Consider the following 17,757-nt stretch of genomic DNA (forward strand, 5'->3'; position numbering starts at 1 on the left):
AATACTCAGTTCTGTGGGGCTCAGCATGATGTCTTTCTGAAGCTATTGTTAATACCTGCTGCCAAGCTGGCCTGAAAATGGGCAGTTTCTATCCATCTCTCTTTGGTCAGTCTTTAGTTAGGTCATATATAACGAAGAAATTAATGTCATGTAACAACAAGTTATCAGTTTATTAAACTTTCTGAACTTTTCAATAATTGATCAGCTTAGGTGGTGTTGAATGGTGGTGAGCCTAAATTTCCTCAATTCCAAGTTTTCAGTAAACTGTTGCTAGTGTAGTTAACAATAATTTTTATTTGCATACTTTGTGTGTCTTGATCACAAATAAACATTAACCACCGTACTGCCTGTTGGCTTGCCCCTGTAGTCTGTAGCTGCTTCAACAAGATACGTTAGCTATCATTTCACAAAACAGTGGACACAAGGCAAGTTTGCTGTCTCTACAGCAAGGTAGTATAATGAAACTTTGCCTCTGTATAGGACTTCATACCAAAATGACTGTTGAAAATGTAACTATGTGTCAGCAAATGCAAAGGTTGGTACTTCAGGCTGCCCTGATAAACGTGATACGGGCACAGAGCATCTCCCTGTCCTGCAGCAGCTTGGAAGACAGAGCTGCTTGAGGGGAATGGGGAGTGAAGCCTCTGCTAAATCAGCCCATTCTGCAGTGCTTCTGCAGTTATTTACAGTAAAGTGTGATAACATATAAGTGTGTTTATAATATAAAAAGAGTGATAATAAAAAGCATATTTTAATTCTGACATTAGATAAACTAAATTTTTTAATTTATTCTTAAACTTAAAATATATATATTTTTTTCTCCTGGCACAGATGAGCATCTGAGCTGAATATAACTGCAAAAATGTAGAAATGGGAAGCTGCAGCTTTGTATATGTCTTGAAAGCTATAGGTTTTCTAAAAGCAACAGGTGAAGTTGTAAATTTGAAACACCTGAAAATAGCCAGTGGTTTTTAAAACTACAACTACCCTGCTGGTATTCTTTTGATCACACTTCCAGAAGTTTCATACTGAAAAACTGTACATTGGTGTTGCCTTCTTTCAAATACTGTTTGGTATGTTTGCCCAAGACATGATTAGAAGACCTGCTGGAAAAAGTGTCTTTTTCAGATAAAAGAATATGTGAAAAGGATGAGATTGGGTGAAAATTGCTTTCAAAACAGTTAGAAAACTATTCTCAAACTAAGTATGATGAATATGTATGATGAAGATTTGTTTTATATCTTTCACTATCTGTAGCTTACTTTCAGGTTTATCACAGAATCCACAGAAACACCAAGGTTGGAAAAGACCAACAAGATCATCCAGTCCAACCATCCACCTTTCACCAATAGTTCTCACTAAACCATGTCCCTCAACACAAAACCCAAATGTTCCTTTAACACCTCCAGGGTCAGTGACTCCACCACCTCCCTGGGCAGCCCATTCCAGTGCCTCACCACTCTTTCAGAAAAGAAGAAAACTTTTCATAAGCTTTGAAAAATAGCATGGTTCTGGTTTCAGGCACGTTTTATTGCATTAATCAACTCTTTTCACAAGATGATGTAGGTTCTCTTTACTAATGAAGCAGTGAATAGGGTAGATGAGCATTTCACTCGGCGAACAAATATGAACAGTTTGAGTTCATCTGCTTTTGTGCACTCCCAAAGAAAAAATTACTACTGTGCTACTTTTAATTTCAGTGGCAAAGTTCCTTAGGGTGCTGGGGGGAAGGTGTGGAAATCAGCAGTCATTATCAGCTGCAGGTGTAAGCGCTCCTTGTATGGCCCTTCAGGAACTAAGCTGCTGTTAGCAGTTTGAGGGAGCTGGTAGTTCACTAGCTAATGTAAATATGTACAGCTTCTGATGCCCCTGGAGGAAGTGAGCTCCTTCCAGCTGCAAATCAAGGTAATTTGGTTTTATTGTTTGCTTTTGTTACTACTTAATAGCTTAATTTTTAATTAAGTCTTCCCCTACCTATCCACAACTCCTACTTACCCTTTCTATTCTCTTGTTACTTCATTGAGGGTTGTGGTTCAGTATGAGAAGTACTGGTTTAGGTCATTACTTGTGTTCAAAAAGGTGAGTTGAATCCAGATGGTAGCACCTCTGTTGTTCTATCAGATACTACTTTGTCTTGCATAAAACAGCTGTTTCTTAAAGATTCACAGAGACATGTTTGTGGCCCAACAGTAAAAGAGCGTACATTGATGACTACTAGTATTGTAATTTCTGTTATTGGGGTGAAGATCTGTTCAGCAGAGCAAGATTGGAGATGTCTGATTTCTATTTGAGACAATTATTAGTGTCTTACTTCCAGTAAAATAAACCTTACAGATTTCACTGAAGGTTTTTTGGGGGAAAGTGATTAAGAGGGAATGCTGAAAGGTCTAATTGTTACATTGAATTTCAAAATGGAAACAGCTGAGCATGGTCTTGTGTCTGTTTCTCCTTTTATTTCTTAATAATTTCTTAATACTTGCTGGTATTTTAACCTGAAGAAAAAAACAAAAAAACAGGAGTGGATATTGTTTGGCTTTTAAATAAAAAATCTTCACCTAGATATTGTATTTCCATGACCACAATAAAACTGCAATCTATTTGCTCTCAGTGCTACATGTACTTGCTGGGAGCTTTCCATCATCCTGCCTATGATAAAAATACAGGCTCTGAATATAGTAATAGTGGAATACGCATTAAATATCCAACTTCTGGCTTGCCAGTCTCTTTTTATCAGTCACATGTTTCTTCTAGTTTCTAAAGGAAATGCCCGTATCTGCATAAGAAGCAACTGGTAGCTGTGAATGGAATCAAATATTTTCTGGTAACTGTGGAAAAATCAGGCAGGCAAGTGCTGATTTTTTTTTTTTTTTTCCTGTTCAGATGTGTAGCTGTTTCCCAAAAAATGGAGCCAACTAGTAACTTCTGCAGTGGACAGAAGGGGTGAAGCCTTGCTCGCTGCCTGCCCTGTCAAATCTGGAGAGATCCAGTACTGGGGAAAAGGGTCTCCCAGTAAGATTTATTTTAATGATGTAAGATAGGGTGGGTCATGCTCTTGGCTACAACTGTTATGTGGCTGCCAACTAAACTTGTTTGCAGTTGCCTTTTATTCTGTTTTGTTTTGCTTTTAACTTTGCCAAGGGCTACCACTCTTCAGTTCAGCTGACAAAGCTATAAGTGTAGCTGCTCCAGCCTATTGTGTCAAAATTGTCTTGGCTAGCTTAAAAGTTTGTAGCAGGACTTCTTAAGAAATGGTACCTATAGCTAGTTTGTTCAGCCGAGTCTTACCATTATCAGGATTAATGTATTGTCTTTCATATGCAAAACTGTGATAGTGAGTGATATTTTAATGCATATTCTTAAGTCTGAATTGTGTCCTTCTCCAGAGACCAAGCATGCGCTAATTTATCTTTGCTCTGCTTGTGCAAATCAAAATTGATTTTAAATATGGATAAAAATATATTACTGCTGAACTAGTTTGTAAAAAAAAACACAATTCTTTAGCTATGTGTGTTGATTACTTCACACCTTTAAGTGGAGTGAGTAGTGGCACCCTGTTATTATCAGAGCCCCTATCTGTAGTTTTGTGCAAAAGATGCTGCTTGTTTACCACATGGTACACTAGAAAAAGATTTTCTTACATTAAAGGATTTTTCTTAACTCAGTCCTTGAAACTTTTCAGAATTATCACCCCGATGAGTTCAAAATAGGCTCTTTCATTGTGTATCATGGCTCTGGAGTTCAACTGTTAACAAGTCATTACCCTATCCTGCTCAGTGGAGTTTGGTGCTATTTGATAATTTCAGTGTTTTGATTCCTCTGGTTTTTTGTGTGTGTCCTTAAAGTAAACCAAAAAATCCTTTTAGTAGGCTTAGTGATGAGTGATTGCTTAACAATATATGTACTGGCAAGGTTCTGCTGTAATCCAGCACTCAGTTGTCTTATTTATGTAACATTTTTTTACTTTCAAGAAGTGTTACAGCTGATGGAGATTATAAAAACATTGGATTCAAATGGTGTGCCAAGAGTGAAGGCTGTCCTCTGCACAGGTAAATTAGAGAGAAACTAAGTTATCTGTACCCTACCAGAGATACTGGGAAGAGGCATACAAGGAGAGGTGAAGTAGGTACATACTCTATGTTCACAGGCTTCTCTCTCTGCAGCAACAGAAGTGTTGAAGCGTTGAAATGCTTTAGAGTAGCTTAAGTCGTGTTGGCTTCTTAAGAATATATTACAAACACAGCCTCTGTATTTCTGCATGTTATCCTGTGCAGCCTTTCAGAAATGTTAAAATATGAGGGCTACTCTGAAAGTGATTCTGCCTATTTTATTATGTTGGCCCACAACATCAGAGGCAGATGTTGGTGGTATTGCAGTAGAGGTTGAACCTTCCTACCAATATTCTATTAAATTTTGTTGCTGTGTGACGGATGACAGCAGAGGGGCAGTCTGACAAAATGGCATCTGACACGGAAGTGCGTATGAAATGCGGTGGTCGGTGCTTTTCAGCAGTGGTGACAGCAACAGTGGGTCACCTCCACCACTGCAGAAGCTTCTGAGCGTGGCAAGCAGGCTGTTGTTCATCACTGGCAAAAATGCATAGCTAATAGTGATGACTACATTGAATACTAGTGTTTTGTAGCTGAGAATTGGCTCTATCAAAATAGTGGTGTTTTGCTGTTGGTATCTGTAGTAGTTTCCAAGGAAACCAATAGGAGGCATTACTTTGTGAGTGATCTATGTACATTCTAGAGCAAAGTAATTTACTTGTGAATCCGCCTTAGTACTCAGCTGCGAGTTTGTGAACACAGATCTGCTTTACACGATGTAAAAGGCAGACTCAGTAGTTTTATGCCTATGGAGTCAGCGTAGTTGAGTGTACCAGTTTTGAATTTTATGCAGTGTACGTTAAACCAGAGTAGATGGTGCTCCTTGGAATTCTAGATGCTAAATTCTGTAACGCAGCTGAGCAAATCTGACGATAGGAGTCCTTTTGAGATGAATCAGTTCTCTTTCACAGTACAAGACCATCACTTGAAAAATATATTTAAAAAAAAATAAAATCTGATGCATTGCCGCTATAGAAAATAGCACAAAAGTGTTGGCTATGTGGAAAAAATGTCTTAGAAGTACACTGTTAGCTGTAGCTAACAAGTAGAATTCATACTGCAATGAAAATTTCACAGCAGGAATGCTGTAGAATGTCAGATGTTTTGAATTTGATACAATGGAAAGACTTGCTGATTTGAGGAGGGGGGAAGATACTATACTCCATATATTTATTTTTGTTTAAAACGGAAGTTATGTATAGCAGATACAGAGTGTTTGTGACAAATATTGTTCTTACTTTGATCCAAAAGGTTCTTAAAATTAGAGTTCTGGAAGTCTTCAACAAGGAAGAAAATTGGAATATTTCCAAAATGAACTCCAGAATGTCTAGCATGTAAAAGCGTTTTATTTCATTAAAAATGTAGAAAAGCAATTAATTTTCAAAGTCTGTTGGTGAATTTGGCATGGCCTGCTTCTTCTTTATTACTGAATCTTGCTATGTTCATTTGAAGTGTCTAAGGAAAATTTACTTTGTAGATGCAGTTTTTCTATACGTTGATTTTTTGGAAGTCAAAAGCAGCTTGCTTGGTTCTAAGGTCTTTTTATCTATTTATTTTGCTACAGAGCAGTTTGTGGCAGCACTTCAGTTATCAGATAGTCCTCTTCAGGGATTTATAACTTTTTCCATAAACACTTTGCTCTGGTTGTAGATTCATACTGTGGTTTCTGCCTAGGAGCACTTTTTTTCTGGCTGAAATAGTGAAGGCTAGGCTTTTAGAAACTAGATAAATTAAGGTCTTTTAAGCTACAAAGATTTTCTAAGATTTTCTTGAGTTTAAAAGTGGAGAGATTAATCAGTATTAATGTGTATTCTTTATTTTAAATGCAGTCTATTTTTCATTGGCGAGGAATTAAAGTTTAATGATACCCTTTTAAATGCAAGGATGTGAAATCCCTGTCTAATTTCCATTAGTCAGTTGAAGCAAGTTGTTGTAGAATTATGGAAAGCACAGCTGAGGAATCACCTAAACTGTCATTTAAGTGTCACCCAGAGGAGAGTAAGCCTCCGTAGAATGTCAGTCAGTGTCTATCTTGAGAAACCTTTAGTATTCAAATGTCTAAGACCTCCTGGCAATAATTCTAGTGTCGAAAAACATTGAGCTAATGTGTCAGTGAAAGCTCTTTTTCTGCAGGTTTTTATTGGCTCACAAGACCATGCAGTGAGACAAAGCCAGTTATGAGGCAAATACAGGATGGTCCCATGCTAAGAAAACATTTTGTGAACTCTCCTGGAGCTCCCTTTGAGCAGGGAGGCCAGTGGTTGATGGTGTAAGTGCAGAAGTAGTAAGCGTCCTTTGCACTCAATAAGATCAGGACAGATTTTGGTCTTACATGATCAGTATTTCTCTGAAATTCTACTTAATAGAAAACCAATATTGAACAAAAAGAGAATGGCTTACATCCATAAAGTCTACATCCAAGTGCTAAAATCTACTAAAATTACAGAGTTCTGAAGGGATTTCCTGCATGGAAGTGGCTTAAAAAGAGGTCACAGCCAGAACTGTTCCCAACAAAGAGGATTTTAAAATGAGAAACGAAATGTTTCATGCTATGATTATAAAAATAAGTTTATTTGCTCTAGGGTCCTGGTTTTCTAGCTGGATCACATGTCAGTAATGCATTCAAACGCAGATACTTTTCACAAAAAGAAAAAGAAAAAAAAAAGGAAGAATACACTGAAAAGCTGTTTTACTGCTGAGGAACAACTTCCATGGAAGTATTTTGACCAAGTCTGTCTCAATGGAAACACATTCATTCCTCATGCATCCGGAGTTCGGCACTTGGCTTTCTGAAATCATCAATGCACATAGCTGGAGAGCAATTGGTATAATAGATTTCCTGTATAGAATCCAATCTCTGTATGTTAATCTTGGATCTGCTAGATAACACGCAGTGTATTTAGTGATACAGCCTGCCAGTACTCTTCCCCTCTCAGAAGATTACCACATATATGTTTGATTTCTTGGATCTTTTAGTTCACTTTCTTGCCAAAGAATTTGCTCAGATTGAACTCAGTGGAAAGAGGAAAAAGCTGAAGAGTTTCATGCTCTTCTTTGTCGGTAGTAGTGCTGTTATTCTCTGTTGCAGGCAGTAACCACTGTGCAGTGTTGCATTATTTGCACTGGCTATTCCAGAGATGTGGAGTTCAGGAGACATCCCAGAGTGGATGATATGGGATATCAGGCTGGAATGTGTGCTAACTATGGTGCTTCCTTTCTTCATGCCTGCATTTCTTAGGTAATTCTAAGTGTGGTTACAAGAATTCTGTCCCAAGAGAATGTGGATATCTATCTTTTCACGTTAAGCACAGAACATCTTTGTGGAAGACTGTGCAACTGAGCACAGTGTGAGGACCAGTGGCAAAACTAGCTGTGTGCCTACCACTTGGTTCTGAAACCCAATCTGGGCTTCAAAATATAAAATAAAGTCATAGATTTAATTTCAAAAACTTGCTGATTTGAAAATATGTTGAGAGGTTAATAATGCTTTGTAGTAGGCCAGCTGGTGACATGGAAAAATCTAGTGAGATTTCAGATGCACCACTTTTTTTCAGGCCTCCGGTAGAAGTGAGCAAGAGCCTGAAATAATCTCTACTAATTTGTCTATCATGTCTTCTCTGACCACAGTGGTTACAGTAACGTTATTGCTACAATGTGTGCACAGTGCTTCTTGGACAGGTCTTGCCTTCATTACAGCTCTACAGGAGTTTTGTTTTTTTTTTAACCTCTCTGCCTGTTTAAAAAAATGGGAAGGAGAAGGGACAACTTCTCTTCTCCCCCCAGACCAACAACAACAAGAAAAAAAGCAAACCAAAGAGAGCTTTTGAGAGAATCAGGATCAGCAGGCTAGCACTCTTTGCAATCTTCTGGGAGGAGAGTTGCCAGCGGTGAGCTGCTCCTTTGTGTCGTCTAACTGCTCCGCTTTACCCGTCTTTAGGTTGGGAAGCAAAAGAATGATTTGTACCCTGCTGCCTTTTCCAAACTATAACTTTCTTCTCTTCCTGTTATTAAGGAGGAATGGATGAACGTATTTTGCTTAATTTCAAATCCACTTAAAGTTCATGAGTTTCAAATCAAAAACAGAACTCAAGTCTTATAAGGTTTGTGTTCTGTTAGGAGCTGGCCTTTTGCCAGTACGTGTCTATTCATTTAACTTTTACCCCTTTTATATGTATTAAATACATCACTTTGCTCTTCTAGGTCATTTATTCATATTCTTATTCATTCTTCATATTCTTATCCTTACATGTTTTTTTTCTGATTGTTTTTGTGGCTTTTTACAAAGTTGCTAGCATAGTTGTTCACTCTAATGAGCATAAGACTTTTGCTTTGCTTCTTCATCTTATTTTCCTGCAGTTTTATGTTTAGCTCACAATGTGTGCCTTCTTTCCTACTCTTGCATAATAATACATTCAAGTTAGTAAATGAAGGATGAAATCTGCTCTAGATAAAGGTAGTATTTTAGATGCCATATGCTTTGAATATGGAATTCCTAGCCTGTTCTGAAGTTTGTTTTATCCACCATGGCAGCTATTCCAGATTGAGAGATAAAGCAGTCACAGAAGCCATACCAAACACTGAGCAACTGGATCTTTTTAGTGCTGAAGTGTGATTCCATTAAAAAAAATAATTGAGGATTGTAACCTGTCTTGCATACGATGCAGATTTCATTCCTGCTGACTTGCATCATGCAAGTGCATCGTGGAATGCCATGCAACCCTGATGCAAAAGATAATGGAAGGCTGCCATGTTGTTACCACATCATCTGTGATCTTTTTTTTATGGATTAACTTAACAGTGGTCTGCTGGCTCCATACAGATTCACTTGTTCTTTCCCCACCCCCTAATATTTGCAACTATTAAAAAAAATTAAAGAACTGGGGCTTATATGTGTATGTAGAGATACACATATACACCTACCTTTACACTCTGTCATTACTGGCATATCATAATTGTATTGAGAGGTATTTTAAGGGGGAATTTATTAGTTTAATAAAGTATATCTATGCTTTCCATTGGTAAGCAGAAAGTGTTTTTTTTTTTTTCTTCAGTGTTTTATTCTGTGATTAAATGAACCTGCTGTGATGATAGCAATTCATAGCAATTCACTTAAACATAATCCCTTTGTTCAGAGATTATCTGTGAATCGGATGCCATTTACTTAAGTTTGTTTTTTACAGACATCTGATGAAAAGCCTATAAATAGCTCTCGGTCCATCTTGTTTCTGCTGATACTATGTGAAATAGAGATTATTTAAATTGCAATGTGAATTTCATGACACATGATCTCTGAGTGTGGGAAATGAGATTTTAATATCAGCGTTTCAGATTATGATCTTTAATATGTTTTCAGTGTTTATAATATTTACTTAGCAATTGCTTTTTGAATAAATATTCGAGTGAGTTATCACAAGCTTGTCTCAGAAAACATTGCTTAGCACACACAAGTACACTTCTTAAACTGATGTTAATTATATATTTCAGTGATGTTTTTCTAGATTAAAGAACTCTAATATCATAAACTTTTTATATTATATTTCACATTGAGTAAGGATTCATTGTTGATACCATTCTCTGCTTTTAAAACAGGATCACGATACACTCTTATAGTGCAACCTGAGAAGCCAATGAAAGTTATGCTTTAAATAAAAAAAAAATTATAAAAGGTGCTATTTTTACAAGGTCAATAATCTCAGGCCTCAGATAATTTTCACATGAAAAACTGAAGTGTTGGGAGGTGTTGACTTTGGCACCACCAGAAGTTGTCGTTTTCCTCAAGAAATTTTTACAATTTCAGCACGTTTTCTTCAACGTCTTTGGGTGAAAATTTGGAGATAGCAGATCTCTAACAAGAACTATTTCAACTCTGTAATTGTCCTTCAATGTCCTGCCAGCTGTTATGTACTGCAATCTGTGCAACTTATAGTCAGTACATTTTATAAATCACATTATTTGTCTTTCTCCAAATTCGCCCACTTCTCAAGAAAGAATATGCCAGTCTGAATCCTAAAGGGCCTTCTGTGGAGAACAGAAAACTGTGGGTATCCTGAAAACAGGGGACCTTTTCTGTTTCAGGTGATGAGTGGGAGGATCGGCAGAAGAGTACATACAGATAGGAGGAGTGTAGAATCACTGCTGAATTTGGAGGCTGGCTATCCCTAGCCAGTGTTTATTTTGTGGATGGTTCTTGATTTCAGTATGCAAAAATGAGTATGACAAGTACAGAACTGGGATGAATTTTCTCTCTATTTAAATACAAATAAGAAATTTCAATCACAATTTTTGCGTCACCCTAGCTACAATCTACCCATTCTCTTAAGAAAATAGAGGGCATCTGATTAAATTTAGTCAGTGTTTTTGATTGTTTGTTTTTGCCTGCTGTCTAGACAATTGGCTTGGTTTCCATTCCTCCATCCACAGCTTGCTTTCTTGGTTGTAGACCTTCTAGGGCTCTTAACCATTCTTTTGCCATTTGAGCAGCGTTCATGGGGGTGGCACACAGTATGCAGGGGAAGGCTTTTTTCTCTCGTGTCTTTAATGAAGAATGTGGTATGAATAAATAAGTACATAGTTTTTGCTAATGCTGTGTCTCTATTAGAGTGAAAACTTATCAGCTCTAGCTTTAATTGTCCCATTGTTTTACTCCCAGAACTTAGATGAGTCTTTTCTCTTTATTCTTGCACAAGTGGGGCATGTGTTCTTATACTCTCTCCTCTGAACTAGTTTTCATGTACGTTAAAAGTCAGCAAAATAAATAGGAGAGTTCCCAAAATGACACCAAATGGGGAAAAAAAACAAAAAACAAACCAAACACTGGATTTCAGCTCTTTCTATTGTATTGCCTATTTTTATTCTTTGTGTATAATTTCTAGGTTAGAACTGGGGAAGTATGTATTTTTCCATTGGATAAATATGGGACATAAGTTGACAATTCAACAAAAAGTGCTTGAAAATACTGTCTTCATATATGCAGTCTTTTATAAATAACATTAGGCTTATGGCTGAAGACAACCAAATGAAGAATATTTGAGGATTGCCTCAAAACAGTAGCATGTCTCTGTTAGCACAAAGCTCTGCTTGCACACAGCCAGTTTGGAGAGCAGGCAGAGCTTGCATGCATTTGTTTAGAAATGTGTTGCTGCACATGTAACAACATCTTGGGTTTCCAGTGGCCACAGAATAGTTGACAGTTGTGCTGCTTGGTGCATTTTCATTATGTGCCTCTAGAGCTAAGCTAGAGTCCATTGAGGGGAGTTGCAGTTCAGTCAGGAAGCAGGACTCTTTCGTGGAGTGTATATCTAAGGAACTTTGAATTTTCATGAGATACCACGGTGATTCAGATGAAGCAGAGCTTTGTGTCAGGCTACTGCAAAACTAAAATTCTAGTTTTTGCTCTGGAAACCTAGTGGACGTCCTTTTACCAGATGTGTTGTGAGCTTCCACTGTGATTTTTATTTATACTTAGTCCATATTAGTAAAAAATGCTATATGCCCTTTGCTCTTGCAATTAAATGTATTTTTGGTGTGACATCAGTGAAACATGCACACATTCGTGTGAATACTCACTTATTGAACATCAATATATGTAGGCTGCTCCAAAAGTCCCCTGCTTATTTCTGTGGAAACTTCAACAGGTAACAAAGAGCACAGTAATAATATTTGATAGCAAATTCAAACCTACAGAACGCTATTTTTCAATGTAGCCACCACCATCAGTTATGCATTTTGGCCAGTGATGAACGATCCTGCATGCTGTGCTCATAAGCATCTCCACCAGCAGAGGTGAATCCCCCATTGCCACTGCTGAAACGCACTGCTCAGTGTGTTCGTATCCACTGTTTGGTCTCCATGGAGTAAACATCCAACAAGCATTGATGAATGTTAGTAGGTCCCATTTTTTTTCCCCTCCTATGGAAGACTTAATGACAGACCGTTGCATGTGCACTTCCATGTCAGAAACCGTTTTGTTGACTGCCCCTCTGTTGCCGTTTGTTGCATGACAACAAAATGTAACAGAATATTGGCAGGAAGATTCAACCTCTATTGCCATATCACTAACATCCACCTCTGATGTCATGGGCCGTATAATAAAATAAGAGGCATTACTTCTGTAGTGGCCCTTGTAGACAATCTGTTATTCACCCCTTTAAAGTTGCAGGCATTTGCTAAATAATCTGTAGCAGTCCATTCTTGTGTCCTTTATGGGCCTACTTTGCTTCCTTTCTTTTTTTCTTCCTGTATTTCTGATTGGTTGGCTTTTTGTTTTGTTTTCCCTTGTTTTATTCACAGGACCAGCCCACAGCTACACAGATGCCATCTGTTCTGTATTTAAATTTACTGTACCTGCTACTGTTTTCCTTTCAGAACCTGGAAACCCCAAATGTCAGTGTCATGAAAATTGTCTCAGAAATTCTTTTTTCTTGTTGTTGTTTCTGCCCCACTACTTCTGGATGATCTAGTTTTCACTGGCTCCAACTAGAGTGCCGTTTTGCCACATCTGCTTGAGTCAGTTCGTGCAGCAGTTCCTCTGAAAATCATGTTTAAACCCTCAGTGACTTTGTGGTCTTTTCTGCACTTTTCCAAAGCTGTGTGGCTTCTAGTGCTTGGCCTTACAAATGCTTTGAAATTCAACCCTCCCAAAGCCTACCTTTTTTCTTTTGTAGCTCTTAAATACTTTCTAATGCAAATGTTCTAACATTTCTTTATGTTCTTTCATAGGAAAGCAAAAAAGTTAATGTTTTCTTCAGGTGCGCTGTGCCTCTCTTAAGTGAAGGAGATAGCCTGTGTTTTGCCATTTTTGTTTTCTGTCCAATTTGGATACATGCTTTGGCAAAGGTTGTTCTTTGACTCTCATTAATAAGAGGAAGGCATTGTGCAGTTTCTGGATACTTTCTGCAGATTATATAGGTTGACTTTAAGACAATGGAAAGGAAATGCTGACATAATTAGCTTTTAATTCCAAAGAAGGACTAATGCAGCACGGAGGACAATATCCTCTTTAAAATCTATTTTTGTCTTTCCCTCCACTTCGCTATAAAGCTTCCAGACTTTCCCCCAGACCCATCCCGCCTGACTTCCTGTTGTAAATGTGAGGAAACATTTGCACGCATCCTCGCAGAGAAGCTTTACATCTTTGTTGGCAGTTGCTCGTTGTTTTCATGGCATTGTTTGCTGGCTAAGCCCCCCTAAACAAAATAAATAAATAATCATTTTTTCAGCAACAAAATGAGAGTTTTAATAAGTGGGATTCTTTTGGCATAGAGGTCGGCTCAGGCTTACTGCCAATGAGAATGTTTAAAACTGTATTGTGAAGTAGGAGGAAAAAAGTTAGTCTTAAACCAAATTGCATATTGTGTGGTGTGAGAGATTCCACATGTTGTTACTTCACACAAATGTTTTCTCCCAAGATGCAGAACAAAGTATGATATTCAAAAGAGCGTAACAATAAAACATATGGATTAAAAAAAAAAATCTGTCAGCTCAAATGAGCGGTATCATTCTTTAGCTCGCCTCCAGTGGGTCTGAGATGTTCATAGGCTGTTTTAAAATATGATGAGTTCATTCTAGGACAGAGAGGGTTTTCTGTTTTTTATGTCTTCCTGTGTAAATCATTGGGGGAGGGAGAAGGGTGGAATTATGCTTTGGATGCTGATGTCTTTGCATTTTTGGCGTTATGCCTTCTTACTGTTTTATTGTCTATTTTGGCTGAACTTGGAGTTCCAGCTGTGCTCCCCGCCAAAAAGAGGAGGAAAAAAAAAAGAAAGCCAGGTCCTTTAAGGATACTGAAAAATGAAGCCAGTTTTTGAATCTGCCACGTCCTGTAAGCAAATAAAAATGAATCTCTATGGAGCTCAGACGTTACTTCCTGTTCTCCTTTCGATTCCAAGCAGGAATGGAGCAATTTTTCTCTGCATCCAGAGAAAAAAAAAAAGAGGGGGAGAAATACAGGGTTTCAAAGCAATATGGGAGAAATCTTCAAGGGTCTTCTCTGTGGTTAACTTTTAAAATATGTATAAATAGTCTCGCACCTTTAGCGATATATGTCTGTACTTGAAAACTGTCCCACGAGTCCTTCTCCATCTTCCAGCCCCAGCACTAATTTCTTGTAAGAGAGTGGACACATTAAAACTGCATAATATATTTTTTTTTAATTTCCCTTTTCTACTGGTTGTGTAACCATTACTATTAAGCTTGCAAATGGTATCGATAGCGCATGAGGAGTAACTGTAACCAAAGCAGACTAGTCAAGCTTCAGATTCACTGTAGACAGATGTTCTTTGTGCATAATTCTAGAGGAAACTATTTTTTGTTACTAAATGTATGTAAACATTAACACATGATGGGGCCACTGTAAAGGCACAAAGGCCGAAGCACGAAGGCTTCCAGCACCCGAGAGGTGCTTTTGTGTTTATTTTATAAACTTCTAGAATGTGCTATTGGTTTTACTTTTTAAAGTATTTCTTAATTTTACATTAGCAAAGTAACTTTGAAATTGTTTTTAGAAGAAAAAGTATTGACTTCTTTTTCTAAGAAGAGAAAAAATGATACATCTCAAAAATTGTTCTGTTGCAGTGAAATAGTGAATGGAACACACAGAAGAGTTGCTTGAGATCCTTAGGCAACCTGAAACATGTTGGCAGTTTTCGATGTGTATATTTACTTGTCCTTGTCTAGGGAAGTTAAATTATTTGAGAGACTTCTTGGATTTTTGGACAGTAGTAGAAATTACTATTGTTTGTAGCAGATTCCGAAGTCTTAGAGATCGTGTCATGCTTCTGACATTCCAAGGCATCATTTGATTTCTCATTTTAAAGTGCAGAGGGACACAGAAGAGCTGTCAGCATCATAAACCTGATCACAGCAGTTTTCTGAAAGTACCTTCTAGCACTACCACGTCTGTAACCTCACTGAGCCTCTGGTCTGAGTTTCAAGGAGGATTCAGAATTGATAGAGAAAAGAAGAAAAAACGATACCAGTGCTCAAAGATTGCTTAGATAGTATTGAAAGCTTCATTGGATCCAGTATGAAGCTAGTATTACTTCTTGGATGGTGAAAAGATGCCATATGTAACAAGTGCTCTGCTGTTTTCGGTTGCATGGATAATTGGGTAAAAGCTTTCTTCTGTCCCTTTAGAATGTCTTCTGGATATTTACCATTGGATGGTAGGTCACGTGTACTGGTATAAAATAGACTTATTAGCATGAGCTGTTTCTGTGGATCCGTGGAAAGATTTAGGAGTTGGTAGCTGTTTACTGCATGTTCCTGTTCTCTGTTGGTCCTTATTCAGGTAGCCAATAAACCAGGTGAAGTCCTAGTTCCATGATAGTGAAAATTTAATGTTAATAAAGCTCATGTTCTTTAGACCTTGATTGATTGCTTAGGCCCGCGTTCCTTTATCTCTGACAGAGGATAAGGAAGTTAATAACATTATAATGGATATAGACTTTTTACTTTTTTTTTTTTTTTAGGTCTGAACTCAGAAGGGTTATACAAACAGTAACTGGTGGGAATAAGATTTACATCCACATGCAGTATTAAATCTGATCTTTACATCTGGAAGCATTTACAGTATCAGACCCTATCTGGCATTGCAACTCAACCACGGAACACAATGGGAAACAAAGAAAACAGCACTAGCGACTCAGAAAACTTTCTTTTCTTTTTCTTTTCTTTTCTTTTTTTATCGTTACTATTTTTGTGGGTGGGTGGTTGTTTTTTTAGCAAATTAGTTCTAAAATTCATTCATACAAATTAATATTGATGGCTTGCAGAAAATTTGAGATAATACTCGTTTCAGCTGCTCTGTTGTTTTTAGAGCCAGTTTGGCTCTAAAGTGCCAATCCAGTGATTATTGACTGAGTCCATAAACACCTAACAATCAGAGTTTTAAAACATCCCATCTTCCATGCACCTCAGAAGTGCTGGTATAGTTCTCTCTCATTTTGAAACCTAAGCTTTTAGACTACACAGTGCAGCACTATTGTTTTAGAATTCTGACTTGCACAATTTCAGAGAAAAATGTCTTCAAGACCAATAGTGCCCCAAACTTCTATTTTGATCCGGTATCCTGAGATGTGAATTATGCTCCTGTCTGTCTTTCATGTTCCTAATAGGAACCTCGAAATTGATTGTCAGGTTTTAGCCAAATTTGACAGAAGTGGCTGTTTTGATACTACTGCTTGACTTAAGTCTACCTGATAAGATGCCTTGCACAGCCCTGATGTGTCAGACATGCAAAGTGCCATGTATTGTGGCTATAACATAGGCTGCTGCTTGCCCAGGAAGTACGCAAGACAAAAATAATTTTTGACTATGTGGAGCATAGGAATTATCAAAAGGACTTGAGGTATGTTGTGATGAAGAGGAGCATGGCCCACTGCTGATGAACTGAAATTCTTAGATGACCATTTGCTTAAGTTGGGAAACCTTTTATTATAATTCTGGAAAAAGGAATTCTCTGAATTAGAGAAGAGAGCTTGCGTTGTTATCCTCGCCATGTGTGAGCTCAGCCTTTATTAGACGCTAAAAAAATCTTTTGCTGTTGTACTGCCCCTCTTGGAGATTCTTACATGTCAGAAAAAGGCAGTGTTCGTGCTACAGCCTTCTAATGCGCTTCCAAGTGCAGACTAATGCAACCTTCTAAGTCTGCCTAAGTGGACGCTGATAGAAATGGAGCCTCTTTGCTCAGTTTCTAATGGAACTTTTTCATGTGGTTCTCCTTTACGGATCTGTAAGCCAATAAATTGCAGAGTTAAATTTTCAAAATGTATATTTCAAAAATAAAAACTCTCCTAGCTAAAATATACTTGTGCCAATTTCCATTTCAGATCATACATTTATGATTAAGACATTACAGTCTGTCTTACTAAGGGAACAGAAAACTTCACTGGAAATTCTTAAATTCATACCACCTGACGTACAGATTTTATAAAGATATTCTTGAGTAATAGCAAATTAAAAATGTTCATGAAAATATACTTGTAATATTAAGTATTTTTTTTATATATTTCAGCATGTATTCTGATTTTATAAATCTTTATTTTAGAAAACCTATCTATCAATAGCAACCAATAAAATTGGTTTTAATGACACCTCACTGACTGTCTATTCTGCGACCCTGTTTGTAGCTTCAGAATCGATTCAGTTCTTATCCTGGCTATTTATTTCTCTCATCCCCAATTTTCACGTTTTAATCCCAAATGTTAAAAGGATGACAGTGGGAATGGAGTGCATCACAACCTCTTTGTGGATGAAATAATTGAATTTGAATGAGCCAGCTTTACAAGGAGTATAAATTGTCTGAAGGATGAGGTAAATGGGGCAGGTCGAAAGATACATCCTATATGGGCTTAAGCAGTCACCTCCCTAGAGCCAGGACAGTCTCCCCAAAGAGGTTTCACACTGTCCTGCTAACATGTCTCTTCACATTTTGTGGACTGAGAGGTCATGTAATTGTGGTGTTCCTGTGGTGTGTTGACTCTGGGGAGAAGAGAAAAATAAACACACTAGAGCAAATGTTGAGAATAATACGGGAAGCAGGGAGTTTTAAAATGGCTGCAGCAGGTCCTGTGGAAAAGATATTTTATCAGTATCCACGGGAAGGACTGTGCTTTGGATCTGCTGCTGATGGATATTGATGGCAAGCTGAGGG

The 17,757-nt window shown here is 37.6% G+C and overlaps 1 long non-coding RNA gene across 1 annotated transcript; it reads left to right on the top strand.

Annotated features, from left to right (window-relative positions):
• Positions 1-1,426: 1,426 nt before the first annotated feature.
• On the top strand, positions 1,427-17,182 carry LOC109368495. Its single transcript, XR_004161104.1, has 3 exons — positions 1,427-1,905; positions 2,881-4,046; positions 15,575-17,182. It is a non-coding gene; the product is annotated as an uncharacterized LOC109368495 (long non-coding RNA).
• The last annotated feature ends 575 nt before the right edge of the window (positions 17,183-17,757 follow it).

The sequence above is a fragment of the Meleagris gallopavo genome, chromosome 1 (assembly GCF_000146605.3).
Source record: "Meleagris gallopavo isolate NT-WF06-2002-E0010 breed Aviagen turkey brand Nicholas breeding stock chromosome 1, Turkey_5.1, whole genome shotgun sequence".
NCBI lineage: Eukaryota > Metazoa > Chordata > Aves > Galliformes > Phasianidae > Meleagris > Meleagris gallopavo.